At 32.6% G+C, this 13,029-nt stretch overlaps 1 long non-coding RNA gene across 2 annotated transcripts; it reads left to right on the top strand.

Annotated features, from left to right (window-relative positions):
- The first annotated feature begins 2,615 nt into the window (after positions 1-2,615).
- Positions 2,616-12,586, top strand: LOC129471401 (uncharacterized). Of its 2 annotated transcripts, none has more exons than XR_008653574.2 (5): positions 2,616-2,679; positions 6,754-6,821; positions 10,966-11,247; positions 12,148-12,259; positions 12,522-12,586. It is a non-coding gene; the product is annotated as an uncharacterized lncRNA (long non-coding RNA). The 2 variants fall into 2 exon arrangements; XR_010118558.1 differs by having other exon boundaries at positions 12,099-12,259.
- Positions 12,587-13,029: the final 443 nt, after the last annotated feature.

The following is a 13,029-nucleotide window of genomic DNA, read 5'->3' as shown; positions in this document are numbered from 1 at the left end:
CACACTATTATAAAATAGGTGTATATGACTTGTTACTAGTATAGGAAGAATTCTTAACTTTTTTGCTTTCCGTTCCACTAAAGTTTTAGGATCAGCTTGTTAATTTATTTGTGGAAACCCATTAAACTTTATTGGGTTAAACTAAAGGCAAAGATTAACTTGAGATGTATAAGCATACTTATAGTATGTAATTTTCACAAGTATAAGATATATTTTTATTTGTGTTTTTTGCGTATATCTTTAAAGAAAGTCTTAGCTTTCTTATTAAAGGTTCTATGCAACATTCTCTAATTTTTACTTATTGACAGCTCACAGTTTTTACTGCTTAGCACTGAAAAAATTATTTTTTCTAAGTATGTCTTGTGTAAATAGTCTATGGAAACAAAATTATTTTAAGCCCCAGCTAATTTTTACTTTTTAATATTTTGATGTATAGATTTTCTCAATTAAGTTCAATCGTTAATTTGCCATTTTAAGTTTTGAAAATCAAATGTAGTTGAATGAAAGCTATTTTATATTGTTCATTTTCTGTATGTACAAATAGATCATTTGTGAAAAGAGTTTTATCACTCAGATGTACATATTTCCTTTTACAATTTGTTGTGCATGTGATTTAGGTATAATTCTCTATGAAATTGCCTCTTTAATATAATATTTTTATATTTTATATTTTCTTATATGTAAACTGTTTATTTACAGTTTCTCTGACTTTTACTATTGCTTTTCTTATTTTTCTGTCTCATTATATTAATCAAGTGTCTTCTAGAAGTTAGTGTTATTAGTGTTTTTAATAACTTTCGTAATCTTTTATTACAGCATTTTTTTCTATTGTATGAATTTCCACACTTATCCTATTTTCTATACTATGCAGTTTCTGTTAATTTTCTCAGTTGTCTTTCTAATCTCTGTGTTTGGATGTCCAGCCATTAATATTAGCCCTTTCTACTTTACAAACATAAAGGGCAGAAAATTTATTTACAAATGCTGCTTCAGCTTGACCTCTCAAATTTTGATGTGTACTGTATTATTATTGAATACTAAACATTTTCTAAATTCCGTTAATGCTTCCATGGAATTATATAGTATATTCTAAGAGCAATTTTGAACTAATTTGTTTTCATGGACACTTAAAAAGTATCCATAAAATATTCCAGTCATCTTGTTATTTTAACGATAGTATTGCATTGTTAGAAAACATAATCATATACAATTTTAAAGTAAAAGCTAATATGTGATTCTACCAAATGTTGATGAATGCACTCTTCATCAAATTTGACTTAAATTTATGTTTTTTGTTTGTTCGTTGGTTGTTGTTATTGTTTTTTGTTGTTATTATAGCATGTAAGAGTGCTATTTCATTACTGGTTATAGAGGAAAAACAGTCTGCCTATGACTATCTCTACAAGCAGAAACTTTCTATACAGTGTTTTTCTCTCACTATGTTTCCTTGAATTTCCATTGTGCATATTTCCAAGTAAGAATAATTTACCAAGTAAGAGTAATTACCTAGAGTCTGTGGTAAAAACAATGAAAATTTCTTGTTGAAGGGTTAGCTCACTTTATGTTCTTATTTATATCTGAAATGATATAATTATTTAATGTTGTAAATATTTCCATAGTACCAGTTGAAATGCCAGTTGAACTTTTGGGCTTCACAGGGAGGGAAGTGTTTCAGGGGAATCTGCATAATATCTAATAATTGCTGAGATGTTATTTCATTGCCTTTGAGGAGTAATTTCCTAAATTATATTTAGGTTCAGAATACCTAATATATCTATGGCATAATTGGGAACATTTTTATTCATCAAATGTAATTATTGGGAAATATATGCAGTTATCAGCACCTTCTCGAAGTTTTGGAGAGCTTTAAAATGAAGCACCGGCCGGGCGCGGTGGCTCACGCTTGTAATCCCAGCACTTTGGGAGGCCGAGGCGGGCGGATCACGAGGTCAGGAGATCGAGACCACGGTGAAACCCCGTCTCTACTAAAAATACAAAAAAAAAAAAAAAATTAGCCGGGCGTGGTGGCGGGCGCCTTGTAGTCCCAGCTACTCGGAGAGGCTGAGGCAGGAGAATGGCGTGAACCTGGGAGGCGGAGCTTGCAGTGAGCCGAGATTGCGCCACTGCACTCCAGCCTGGGTGACAGACGAAGACTCCGTCTCAAAAAAAAAAAAAAAAAAAAAAAAAAAAAAAAAAAAAAAAATGAAGCACCATACATAAAACCAATAAATAACAATCCCTTCTTTGACCAAAGAAAAGAAAAACAAATAAAAACAAGAAAAGAAAAAAACACAATCAATTCTTACTTGACTGCTCCTTTTGAAATTTTATGCCGAGAAGCCGGGAAGATGCAATACTATTCTTTGATCTTGTTACAGCTAGACTTGAGGCAAAACAATGAAGTGTATCTTCATTCAAAAAATAGCTCTTTACTCAAGTAAAGACAACTAGACATGGTAGAGCTGATATTGGTGCTAAAAGGGAATAGATTTGTTCTATCCAGAATTCTGACTCATGTACAAAGAATACCATTGCATTCTGATTTATACGTAAACAATGTCAACTGGCCAATTCTAAAATTAGATGGTCATGTTCAAACGCACGTGAAGAAAGGACTAGAGAATTAACCTGTGGATATGAAGAAAATTGAAGATTAAATGTATTTACATCTTGTAACTGGTATGTTCATAAAGTGCCAAGTTTGCCTACCCAGGGACACCATTCCTTCAGGCAATAATGATTTCCTAATTTATATCAATTGAATCTTATGAAATAAAATATATTCTATTTTTATTCTTCAAACCTTTTACAGTAAAATTCTAACTAAGGAGGCTGACTTTCATCTACTCCCTTGCTGCTGTCTAATTTTTTAATGTAATTGGCAAAGGAAAAATATTATATTTTATTTTTGATTGAAAAAAGAATGAATTTGGGATTTTCAGATAATAAAGTAAGGCTTTAAATGAGTTGTGTATCTCATCGAGATTAATCAAGCCTTTCTAATATGCATGGCCCAATCAAAGTTCCTCCTTGGTCTAAATAATTTTAATTAAGCAATTCTACCTTCTGCAGCGGTCATTACCACTAGATAATTGACTGAATCATTAATGAAGCATTCGGCGAATGCTAAACAAACAGCAAGGTTAATTATCTGGCAGAGATGTCTCTTATGGAAGTACAGTGCTGGCCTTCCAAGTTTTCTAATCCCCTGCAGCACCTCTTAGTAAATTATAATAATCCTCATTCAAATATATTGTGCAATTGCAGTTGCTATGCACCATGCAGGGTCAGATCAAGTGATCAAGAACCTTATTTAAATATAATGATAGTGAAGTGTGCTTTTAAAATTAGCCTACTTCTGTTGGGCAGCATGTTTACTTTCTGTAATTTAATTATTTCTTCGATTTTAAATTTTGGGATAACTTTCCAAATTCTGCAGGTTGGTACCAGCAGAACTGACAACAAAGATATATTTTGCCTCGAGACACAGTCCAGAAGGTTTATATGATGCAATATATAATCCCACAGCTTATCTGATGTTTTATATTCACTCAGCTATTGTTTTTCCCCTTCTTTCCATCTTGCCAATAAATCTGTTTGTGCTTGGGTACCTGATGAGTTAGATTGTTTTCAAGAAGCACACAGCTGCATTTTGTATTTAGCTGCATTTTATATTTAATTTCATTCACCTGATTTCATGCCTTAAAACTGTTTAATGTTTTCATGTAGCAAAACAGTATTTGAAATATATACCAAAGTAATTAGTTTTTAATAGTAAAATGAAACGTTAACAAAAATGATGTTAAGCTAAAATGATTTGCTTTTTGACCTACAGAAATATCAAAAGTCTTTCCTTTCTTTTTGTCATATTTAATAAGATTCTCAGCATAATTTCTAAACTCTTTTTCTAGGTCACAGAATTTTTTAAATATTTTATAAACTCATAGATGTTTAGACATTATAATTGGACTCCTATTACATAAATATGTTAAAATCTACCTAAGGAATAATTAAAATTTTTCTAAGAAGCTTTTAGAAAGTAATAAAAGCATCTTTCTTTTCCATCTTTTATCGAATATAAGAGTCAAAGCAATGTATGTATCTGATAGAACTGTGGAATAACAGAAAAATAATGATTACAAATGTATTAGTATGGATTATATTTGAAATATTGTCTTGCTTTATTCTTACAAGAATAAACCAAAGTTAATTCACATTCCCCAACACATAGTAAATCACAATATGTACTAATAATCTACCAATGGTACTATTTTCATTTATTATACAAGAGTCAGTGTGAACACTACAAGGGAACTTAGACTTTTTAATTCCATACATTATAAAAATATCATATTATATATTGTGTAATATACAATATTATGTAAAATTATATAAAGTTTTATATAAAATATTATTAAAATATTATACAAATAATATAAAATATTAACTTTTGCCAGCTGACATTTGTAATCCCAGCACTTTGAGAGGCCGAAGCAGCTAGATCACTTAAGGTCAGGAGTTCAAGTCCAGCCTGTCCCACACGGTGAAACCATGTCTCTACTGAAAATACAAAAAAAAAAAAAAAAAAAAGTCAGGTGTGGTGGCACACACCTGCAATTCCAGTTACTTGGGAGGCTGATGCAGGAGAATCGCTTGAACCTGGGAGGCAGAGGTTGCAGTGAGCCGAGATAGCACCACTGCACTTTAGTCTGGGCAACAGAGCAAGACTCTGTCTCAAAAACAAAAAAGAAAACAAAAAAAAAATGAATGAATGCATAAATAAATAAATATTAACCTCGCTTAGTAGTCAAGCAGAAAATATGAATTATATTAGATCCAGTTGGCTCTGGTGTTGGCAACATTTTCAATGAGCCATTTTCTTATCTGGAAGCCAAATGTAATATTTTTTTTCGTAAAAATATAAATGATGCTTATGGCTATGGAATTGTTGGAATCCTTTGATAGTCAAATCAACATGACACAGATGTTTTTTTCTAATGGGAGTTAAGAATACCCTGGTACCTCAATGTGGAGAGCCAAATTCACATTCCCATGCATTGGCAAAGCCTGCAGACAGGGAAGTAGGTGTCATGGCAAAGACCTGACTGCTGAAGATCCTGTTATGGGTAGCTTCCTGTTCTTACCAGATCAGTGAAGCGCTGTGAATGGCTTCTCATAGTTAATGGTTAGCACAGGACAGACTGCGGAGGCCGCATCAAAGGAAGACAAAAATAGTTATCGTCTGGACTGTTAACCCCTGGCATGTATAAAAGCACTGAATAAACCAGAGCTTGGGTCGTCGTTTCCCTATCAGGGAACGGTCCCTCCTAATCCCGCTTTTCTGTGTCTTTCTTTCATCATTCTTCTCACTACTTCTCGGTGCATCCCTGAATAACCCCTGCGGCAGGACCGCTAGACCTCAAACCAAAACTAAATTCGAAAATCCACTAAAAGGTGTTACAACTAGTTTTCTAAATTGGAAATAAAGAAAAATTCTTAGAGCTGCAGTACTGAATTACCATGAAATGTATAGAGAAGATTTTTCTCCTGCTGTAAGCTCTCTTTCCAAGGAGAAAATAATTTTCTGTGGCTTTTTATTTTCATTTATTTATTTTTGCCACTGGTCCATCTTTACCAATATAAATGAACAAGAAATCTGATGTAGCATAAAAGAACAACAAAATCTTTCAAGATATCTTGTCTGTTTCTCAGCTTTAATTAAAAGTAAAATATGGCAAAAATCATGGGGGAATATACGAGCATTTTAGTCAGGGGCTAAATCCTCTAAGTACAAATTATATTTTAGTTAAATTTGTTGAAATGTTTTATGCTAATAAGATGAAACTTTCTTAAATGTACATTTTTAATTATTTCTCTAATTAATTTTATAAGATTTTGCTCACTCTTTTTACGTACAGGTAGTATCATTAATTGTACTATATGCATAATACTCTTAGTTGTAGGTCGTTATCAAATGCCTATTTTATCTTACATAATGATAGTTAATAGCAGTAGTTGACTTCTCATAACCAAGTTCATTCACTACAGACTTTTTCTCGGGAACAGGGGCAGTCTCAAATGAAACATTAATAAGCTTTTAGAAATATATATATATTTTTTACAAGGGGTTCTCATTATTTTGATATGCATTAAAATTGACGAAAATGGGCAAACTGACAGCACACAATAGTACATTTTATAAAAACCTAGGGCTGGCTTAATTTACCAATTATTTTAAATACATGACCAGTTATTAAAAAATAATTTGTGTCATTATATTTTTCATTTTTTCTTCCTAAAATAGAATGTTTTCATAAATTCAACTCCTTGCATCTTGCTTCTCAAAAAACTATCCCACACAAAAAATTTGTATCAGATGGCATATATTTCTGTTTCATGCAATTTATAGAATTTTGAGATAAAGTAAATTAACATTAGTAGAAAAATATTTGCAAGACGTGACCTTGGCCATCTATACACGTACATTTCTACATAATTCACATAAAATTTGGGAACTAGATATTTTTGCAAACACTTTCTAGAACAATATCTTAGTCACCTAGAAAACTAAGCAAAACTTATGTATAATCACATAAAATTTACTTTAATGATTTAAAATACTAGATATTTAGGAATATAGAAATTTCAGTTACACAAATCAAACTAACAAAATTTGAAGTGCAGAATAATTACATTTCACACACAAAAAAACCAATGGAGATAACAGATTTTCATGGTATCCCTCCTAAATAGATCCCCAGCTGCCTCCTGGGGCATGTGGTGCTGTAAGTCTCCTGCAGGGATTCTCGCTATGAAAAGTGGTAAGTGATTCTATCCAGCCACAAAAAAGGCACGCTCTACCATCCTCAGAATAACTTCAGGAAAAACAAAAGTGCTTAACAATTATCTCTAAAATGGGCAAGAAGGAAAAGATAGAGAATGTCAAAAAAAAAAATTCAACACATCTTATTTAGAGAGGGATATTTCTAGATACTCGGTATTAGTCAGAACGCATTTCCCCTTAAAATCATGTACGCTCTTTAAAAGTCTTCATTCTTGTTAGACAATATATGTACTTAAAACATTGCTATACTAAACAGAATAAGTACCTTTAAAGCAAAGCGAATAAAAGTGTTAAAAACCATGCAATATTTTTTATCCAAATAGCCAATAGAAAATAAGAAAAGATGAAACAAATATTTTAAATCTGCCCCCTTTGAAAGGGAGTTATCAAGTTAAACAAATAATTTTTGTGAAAATGATGAGATAACAGCTGACTGTCTATGTATGCCTTTGCTATGTTAATGCATATTATCCTCTGTGGTCCCCAAATCAGAATTTTAAGATATGTTAGAATTGAACTGATCCATCTGTATGAAACTCTCACCACGGGCACACACACACACACATACATTCACACATACACATCACATATACTACAAAGACTTTATTTCCAAATGGCTTCTCTTTCTTAGTTTTTAAAAGTGATATCTATTAGAAAAATAACCCTGGTTTTCATTCAAAAAAATCAGACATCAATAATCTTAGCCAGAGAAAATATACACACTAGCTTTGTTGATGTTCATAACATATTTCTGGTAAGAATTAATACCTTTTTTCCTCTTGTTCTAAATATGGAAGCAAAAAAAAGAACTTCAAAGATCCCTAAATGCATTATGACACTAAAATAGATATAATATATTTGTCCCCATATTCTGTGCTCCTTTTATAAATATTTGGCCTTTCTTTTAGACTGAATTCAGGAAGAGAAACCCAATCAGTTTTCAGGTTTAATCTGAAAGTTTCACATTAGTCACACTACCTTGCCAAGTTAGTTATGTAAAAGTTTCCTCCACACCCCAAATTGAATAAAAGATATAAGTAGCTCCTAGTAGAAATTATTTTTACATAACACAGGAAACACAAAGTTAAAAGAAAGTTTCAAAAACAAATGCAACCTCTTACTATTTAAGAAAATAAAATTTATCATATCTTTTTTATGGATAGTTGTCAAAGCTGCAAGAATATTTTAATATTCTCTATTATTTATCTGCTATGCAAAAAAACTTTATATTTTCCCTTTTCATACATTATTTCTACTTCACAAACCATGAGAAATTATGCAGTTATAAATATTAAAAAAATGGCCAGGCGTCGTGGCTTATGCTTGTAATCCCAGCATTTTGGGAGGCTGAGGCAAGTGAATCACTTGAGGTTGGGAGTTCGAGACCAGCCTGACCAACGTGGAGAAATCCCGTCTCTACTAAAAATACAAAATTAGCCAGCCGTGGTGGTGCATGCCTGTAATCCCAGCTACTCGGGAGGCTGAGGCAGGAGAATCGCTTGAACCTGGGAAGCGGAAGTTGTGTTGAGCTGAGATTGCGCTATTTCACACTAGCCTGGGCAACAAGAGCGAAACTCTATCTCAAAAATAAATAAATACATAAATGTAAAAATAATAATTCATATTTTTCTAAATTAGTGGGGAGGGTTCATTTTTAGATATAATTATCACTATACTTTGTCTCTGTTTTGGCTAATCTGGCATTACAAACAGTCTCAATAGTTAAAACTAATATAATTTTGGAAAGCGTATGTAATCCAAATCATTTTAATTCTAAAGTATGTTTGTGTTACAATATTTTTTTTAACATCTCAGTTGTTAATTCCTAAGTACCTACTATGTACCAGTAACTGGTGATAGAGCAATTACAGAAATACCTACTCTCAAACATGTTACAGTGGAGGAAAAGCTGACAATTAAAACCAGTGTAACAAAGAGACATAAGAAGTGTATAAATTAGAGTATGCTTAGGGGGTGCTATGGTTGTATAGAAGTGTGGGTAATCCAACACAAGTGGGAGGTGAGGAGAAGATAGGAAGTTTTCTTACTGAAAAATTTTATATCTGCCTGAAATACGAGAAAGCAGAATGTGATCAGGAGGTGTGTGGAGATCATTTCAAGCAACTGTACTATATATGCAATGACACACAGGTGTGAAATAAAAGCCCAAAAGAACATATTCTGGGAATTGCATGTATGTTGATATGATTGGGACATATGGAGGACGTAAGGAATATTTTGGACTTGAAAATGAAAAGACATATGGGGGCCAGATCATTAAAAGTTCTATAGGTAATCCTAAGGAGTTTGGATTTCATCATAAAGAGTACCATATTCTTCTTTTATTCCACGAGCTCCAAAAGACGTATCTGTTTACTGCTCTTGCTTATCTCTCAGTTGAATCATTGTTCTCATTTGTTTTGGAGGGCTTTCAACACTTCTAATACTATCGTATGTAGCTTTCTCGTTCAAATTCTCTCTACAGGGCTACTGGTAAGGGCACAGTTACACTAATTCAGCTTTGACCCATATAGACTATTAAAAGCAATGTCACTCGGAACATTCTTGTGCATGCTTCCTGATACACAAATGAAAGAGTTTCCAAGGCTGCATGTCCAGTGCAGTAGACACTTGGATATTGTTGTTCCAATCGACATGTGTTCTAAGCATAAAATACACACTGGATTTTGAAGACAGTACAGAAAATAATGTAATATAAACACTTTCATAATGATTACAGGTTGAAATAATATTTTAGATATGAGTTAAATCTAATACATTATTAAACTTTGTATCTTTTTTTTTTTTTTTTTTGAGACAGAGTCTTGCTCTGTCGCCCAGGCTGGAGTGCAGTGGCGCTATCTCGGTTCACTGCAACCTCTGCCTCCTGAGTACAAGCAGTTATCTGCCTCAGCCTCCCCAGTAGCTGGGATTACAGGCACCGGCCACGATGCCCGGCAATTTTTGTATTTTTAGTAGAGATGGGGTTTCACCATCTTGGCCAGGCTGGTCTTGAACTCCTGACCTTGTGATTCACCCGCCTCAGCATGCCAAAGTGCTGAGATTACAGACGTGAGCCACTGCGCCCAGCCCGTAGCATCTATTTTTTAAATGAGGTTATAGTAAATTTAAATTGTAGTTATCAGGAAATTTAAATGCACATATCAGGATTGAATCATATTCCTATTTGACAGAGCTACTCTAAGGTATATGATTAGGGGTCGATTAGCTATACATGTAGCTTCATCTTTACTAGAAAATGTCAAGTAGTTTTCTAAAGTGGTTGTAACAATTTATACTCTCACCAGCAATTCATAAAACTTCCAATTTGCTCCACATCCTTTCCTAAAGTTAATATTTTCACATCTTGAATGTTTTTTAATCTAATGATATGTCAAGGCATTTACCGGGTCACTGGTGACTTTGTGTACGTTGTCAGGTTAGTTAGTTTATATGCTGTTTTTGGCATAGCATTTTCAATTAACATTCCATAATTCTATAAATATCGACAAGTGAATGCATATTCATAGCTCACAGAGCCCTGCAGAGAAGAGATTCTCTATACATTTATAACTTTGATAATATGTGGTCATATTTTTATGCATATATACCTAGTGAATCTCTTGAACACAAATATTCAAGCAGCTTGAAAATGAGAACAACTTATATTTTAATACCATGTTGTTTAGATTTATGTAGTATCAGTTTAATATTGGGCCAGATTCTGTACTCCAAATAGACATATATATTTAAAAACAAGTCTGATGTTTTTACTTTTTATATTTTTATTTTTTACTTTTTAAGAAGAATATTTATTCTTTTACTGAAACAAATGTAATGAATAAGTTCTCCATCGCCAAGGCTTTAAAACAAAGCTTATATAACCAAAGTTCTATTTCACCTGTCTCAGGGCTTTAGAGACAGGAAGCAGATGTTTGCTGGAGAGCATGTTTGATAGCAAATCTTTGTTTCAAGATGCTAAATCTCTTATGAGGAAAACAAGGCAATTTGGCTGTATTTACAATGGAAAGAAGTGCTTACAATTTAAAACTGTCAGCAAATTATCCTTCACACATATCATAAATTCAATTGATTGAAACTCACCTTGTGATTACTTTCAGGCTTTTATAATCCCAAATTGAACAAAGCACTCAAACCAAGGTAGAGTCCATAAAGAAGAAGCAAGTCCAATCACAAATCTTTTGTTCAGAAATCTGAATTCAGCTCGCTACTGCATGCAACACTCCATTTCTAGGCATAAGACACCAGATACGGTTTTTGTTTTCCTTAAGAAAGCATACAAAAGATTGGAAGCAAAAGTGTCATCATGGAAGTCTGGGAAAAAAAAAAAGAAACAAGATTAATCTCAGCATGCTTAACTGAAATGTTACCTGTGAGCTAAGGTAAACTGGATAGAGTAAAATATGTGTGTTTGTGCACACTTGAGCTATGAGAAGAGTGAATAAATATAAATATTAGAAAAGATTTTTTTACCTTTTATCTATTCTAATTTGAATGTTAAATATTAAAACATTGAGACTTGATTATAAACATTATTAATTTTTACTCATTAGTTCTTGAGTTATGCTAGGCATAAAGTAACAAGATAACTCAAATTACAATTTCTAGATTCTTTCACACTTTTAAAGTGTGAAAAATGCATTGAAAGAAAAAGTATGTACTTAAATATTATATTTTCAGTATTGTCTATAAAGTATTTGACACTTATAAGATGTGAATTGAGCAGTTAAACAAAAGCAACTGGACTAAATTTAGCATTCAATGTCTCTATAAAAAATGTACTTTTTTTGTTTCTTTCAGAGCCGCTAAGAAAATTATGCAACAAGAAATAATCACAGTATTCTTAACTAAAATTTTGATTTAATTTTTAGAAACAACTTATTCTTTTCATCTAGTTACTCTTTTCCTTGAACTTGAACAGCCCTTTCAGCATATAGGTCTTTGCACTCTCATAGCTTGCTGGTTTTGAGTCTGTCATCCAGCCTATGACTTCTCTGTGAAAGAGACTGTGTTAGATTCTCATCTGACCATTGGCACATGCTACAAGCTCAAAAAATAAAATGACAGAGTAAATGAACAGAATAAAGAGCTGTGGATATTCATGTATTTGGTGATTTACATTTTACTTTCAATTTTAAATCTCTATATATTCTTTTATTTTATATACAAAGCCTTTTTTCCCAGTTATGTCAAGAATAGAGAAACTTTTCATAGGACTTAATCTGTCTACCAGGTCTAGAGGCACAATACTGAGGATATTACAAATCTTTTGCTTTCAAAAGTATGAGAAAATGAAGAAACTGAAGGACATCCCGAAGCACAGAACATCTAAGGAAATATATGATGCAATGAAAAGAAGTCAGAAAAGATGTGAGGATACCACTCATAGATATGGTAGGAAGAAAATGATGTGATGAGTTTGATTAGTGGAGATTTGCTACAGTGCTTCCATCATACACACACACACACACACACACACACACACACACACACACAAAACATGCATGCAGATAAATATTCTCACCATAGTATTGCTCACTCACAGCATATTGTCCCATAATGATCATCAGTGTCCACCATTACAAGGATGGACCCAAAGTGTCACACATACTTTATTAGAACAATGACAACACTCATTTCTTTTTTATCTTCCCAGAGTTTAGCTACTAAGGAATGGAAGGAACTTTCAAATAATGTGAATTAAGAAGAGAAGACAAGGAGAAAAATTTCTTTCAAATCCCTGAGTACAATTACAAACTGTGATTTACACTTTATTTTAATGGATTCTGCAATTTTGTCTTTGAATTTTCTCTCACACATTTTGATATATTCCAGAATGTTCTAAAATATTGAATAAATAAGAAATGTTCAAAAGACTTCCCCCAATGTATGATTTTTATTCTTAGTTGAAAATTTATATAGTAGTTTAGAAAATTATTTTCTGTAACAATTGGCAGCCATTTTGCAGATGAAAACATGCACTGAAATAAATAAATTAATATTCGCAGTTAGTCACGGATTGCTACTGAATTGTATGAACTAGAATCTACCATACCCTGTGAAACTTAACACTATTTTTAAGAGTTGAATACTTGACTCTGCTTATCTTTCAAAGCATCATCTAATGAAATGAGTAAATTGACAATTTGGACAGCCAATTCAGG

This window comes from Symphalangus syndactylus, chromosome 21 (genome assembly GCF_028878055.3).
Source record: "Symphalangus syndactylus isolate Jambi chromosome 21, NHGRI_mSymSyn1-v2.1_pri, whole genome shotgun sequence".
NCBI classification, from domain to species: domain Eukaryota; kingdom Metazoa; phylum Chordata; class Mammalia; order Primates; family Hylobatidae; genus Symphalangus; species Symphalangus syndactylus.
Note: the sequence above shows the minus strand (reverse complement) of the source record. Positions and strands in the feature narration are given on the sequence as shown.